We start from the raw sequence: 4021 nt of genomic DNA, 5'->3' as shown, positions 1-4021 counted from the left end.
CGGTGCATGAAAACCTATGCATGAATTATATCATCAATTACCAATATACTATGCAATGAATCACTTATTTACAACTACTCAATTAATAAACCTAGCCTACCTGGGTGCCAAGTAGCTGCAGAGGGATTGCAGCTCCAATCCTGGCTTCCAAGCAATGAGATGGTGGATTTTTTACCGGAAATCCACAAGCTATCGACATTCTTACGCTAGGAATCTCTTTCTCCTTCCTTCCCAAATCTAAAGCAACATTTTGAGGATTTTTGGGGTGATCCTCGCCTTTTTTTGATGTTTGGGAAAAAGGAGAAAATAAGAGTTCGCATTATTTAAGTTTTGTCTCGTTCGTCCCGCTCTGGCGCTCCTCGTCCCACTGGAGCGTTGCCGCCCTAATGGCATCTGGCTCGCTCTAGAGGGATGGTGGACCCAGTTTTCCCCAATGTTTTTCATTTCATAAATAATGACGGTTCAGGTCGTTACACTAGATACCAATTTACCCCTCGTTCGTCTCCGAACGACTAGCAAAGGGAGAAATATGTTCCCTTTTTGGAGTACATCTAAACTAATGAATCGGCCCATTATGGAACCACGAAGGATGGTGTTTTTTTCAAATCTTGAGCATGAAATGGTCCTATACTCAAAGGACCGGTTAGGGAAATGAGGCAACATACGGAGAAAGGAGACGCGTCCAACTGTATAACCTGACCCGCCAAACAGGCAGTCTTCCCGTTGAGGTGGGGCCGATGTGGCGATGACACTCCCGTTGTAGCTGGAGATCGAAAACAGTTTAAGGGGGAAAGGGGAATGGTTTTCCTATTTCCTCCTACTCTAACTAAAAAACTCCCAAAACTTCTCTCAATTGCTTCGCCCTGGACGTCAAATTCAAGGTAATATTCTTGCTCTTTACTCCTATTACTTCATTACTTACTTAACTACGATTGCATGACAATAACTGATTGATTTAGAAAGTCCTTGGGGGTAGTTTTCAAAAATGAACATAGGTTGCTTAATTTGTTAGAAAAATGTAGCATGGACACTTCCCTTACGTTCACAACGTCTCCACAACGTCTGAGCATAAGGATTTCACGAAACTACGATAAAAAATGATTCTGAAATGGGTGGGGAATGGTTTTCTTGGTGTAAAACTCGGATTCAAACACCATTTAGGGGTTACTTTGCTAGAATAATAGCATATTTAGGTACTAGGGTACTTTATAGACTCTGATCTGCTGAAATTCTGTGAAAAATGAGGTATTTGGGACGTTGGGGCGCCATGATCGCGCTGAACTTCGTCCCAGTGTAGTGGGCTGCTTCATCCCGATGTGACGGGATTTAGGCCGTTGTGGCGGGATTCAGTGGGGCAGTGGCCCCTTGCCACTCCAATTAGAAAATTTTCTTTTTCTTAGCCCAATATTGCCTAATCCCACAAAGTTCTAACATGTATATTTCATAATTTTGCAGGCTTGTCTAACATGACTGGTATTAACGAGGAGAATATGTCTTTCGTTCGGTTTCCTGATGCTGCCAGTCGGGAAAGGTACCACGATCACCAGAACATCAAGTTCTGCTATGAGGGTTTCCACTTGTTGGGCCTAGAGGTGAAAGAGCCCGCCTTTCATGACCGACTAATGGAGTTTGGATGGGGTCCACTTACAGAAGCTCCCCTGTTTCGCACTCTGGCTGGGTGAGGGAGTTTTACGCCATCCTCCCTTCCGTCCGCTGGAATGACTCTCACCCTACCTTACGCATCCGGGGAGTTGACATCCCCTTAAACACTCAATTCATCAACGAGGTGCTTGAGGTGCCAGAGGTCCCCAACACGGAGTTAGAGGCCAAATTATGGGACATGGATTTGGGCTGGCTGAAGGATACACTGGTTGTGCCTGCGCGTCAGGACCGGGTCTATTGGGCTACCACCGAGGGCATTACCAAAGCTAACTGGTTACCGGATGCCAAGCGGTGGCTGCACTTGGTTACCAGGAGGATCCGTCCGTCGGGCAACCGTACCGACGTGAATTTTCCCCAGGCTCTAGTGGTGGCTTGCTCTATGCAGGGGATTTCACTAAATGTGGGCACGCAGATTATCTCAGAATAGAAGGTGTTATACCGGGGCAACAAGAAGGTATTTTTCCTGCCTGGTGATAGCAATGTGCAAACGAGCGGGGATGCCACTCTTGGACACCGATGAAGTACTTCCCATGGATCCCCTTTTTCACCCTCTTTTGATTAGGCAGGCTTCCACCTCTGGGAGTATGAGGAGGAAGACAAACATAGCCAGTAGCAGTCAAGCGGCTGCCGAGGTGGATGGCGAAAGAATGAAAGATGATGCGGGTGACGGCACTCTCCCTACCCAGTCCCAACCCCCACTATCAGGTGCTCGTGTGGAGGAGGACCTGGCGGCCGTCCAGAGGAGATTGGGAAGCTCCTATGCTAGCACCACTTCAGTTCCACCCTCCACTGCCCTCGAGGTTGATATGCTCCACCGCCAATTGCGACATGAGCGGAGGAAGAGTATAGAGAGGGATCATCTGATGCCTGAATGTGGAAGACCATTAAGGTCATCTTCTATTGTGTTGACCCCGAGAGGGAGATTTCTCGACTCGAGCCGGGAGACTATACGGAGTTCCCTTGGTTGAATGAGGCCTGGTCTAGCGTGATACCCCAGAGGACCTAGACTCGGATAGTGATACTTCCCATTCCCAGGGACCCTGATTTGGTTTTTGCTCCTCTTGGGCATGTAAATAAACAACATTTCATTTTTTATTTTCGTTTTCCCTTACATTTTGTAAGCACATGGATGCTGGTTTTTGCTATTTTTCACAGCTCATAATTAATTGCTAGGGATTATAACTTGTGTCATGTTGCTGGTATTGGATGAATTGCAAGGATTAGCCCCTACACGATTCGGGGTCTATATGTGTGACTAGGGAAAAACATGGGAGACAGGGCTGAGATTTTGTCTCGCCCTATCTTGCTCTGGCGGAGGAAATCCCATTCTGGCGGTCTTGCCCTGGTATGAATAATTCTGCCCCAGCAGCTCCGACGGAAACAGTAACCAGGTCAACAATTTCTTGGGATTCTTCCTGTTTCTAAAGTTTTTCATCGACTCCTGGGCCATACTAGGTGTTTAGGATAATCCTCGTAGCTAGATTAGTCATTGTCTACCCCGAGTCAACCCAACGGTACACACTTCAGAATCCCTTCCCATTAATTCAACAACACAACACGCAGACTCCCCGGTTATGCTCATACACTCACATGGTTATAGTCGGTTGCAACACACGTCCATATTTCGATTACGAATCACATCGTAGTTTATCTAGACCCTTGCACTTAACCTAGTGATAACTCTCATTCCGACAACCAGTTCCTGAAACTTAAGCAATTATCACTTGCACAGTTTCAAACAGTCAGGCTAGCATACTACACACATCGAAATCCAGACATGCGATATTGTGCTCATAATCATATCATAGCATCCAAGTAAATATACCTTTCACACCAACAGTTATTTCAGACAATAATATGCACACATTTACAGTTTCAAGCTACACCACACGAACAAGTTCAATTACCAATTAGATCGCTCCATAGATAACCATTAATAATCATTCATGCATTTATACAACCTCTAAGGCAAGATACCAATTGGAACCTTCTCGGTTCCAATTTACCTTGCTTGCGTCCCTTCAGTCGTGACTACGGCGTCCAGTTCACCTTGTTGAGATAGCAATTGGAATCGGAAGATACCAATTGGACTCAACCCATACCACAAGAGATAACCTGGAGAGTCCGTGAGTCCGTGAGTAGCTCGTGGGACAGATTCACTGCCTTTGTTAGAAGTGTCCCAAATCACCGTATTGATGAAGAGTCACTTAAGCAATATTTCTATCGAGGACAGGATGATAACAATAAAGCAGTACTTGACACTATTGCCGGAGGTTCATATGGTGATTGTACATATGCACAGATTTTTGAAAAATTGGAGAGGATCTCTCGCAACAATAAAGCATGGAGCACTAGGAGG

The sequence above is a fragment of the Solanum tuberosum genome, unplaced genomic scaffold (genome assembly GCF_000226075.1).
Source record: "Solanum tuberosum cultivar DM 1-3 516 R44 unplaced genomic scaffold, SolTub_3.0 scf00307, whole genome shotgun sequence".
NCBI lineage: Eukaryota > Viridiplantae > Streptophyta > Magnoliopsida > Solanales > Solanaceae > Solanum > Solanum tuberosum.
This window is presented reverse-complemented; position numbering follows the sequence as displayed.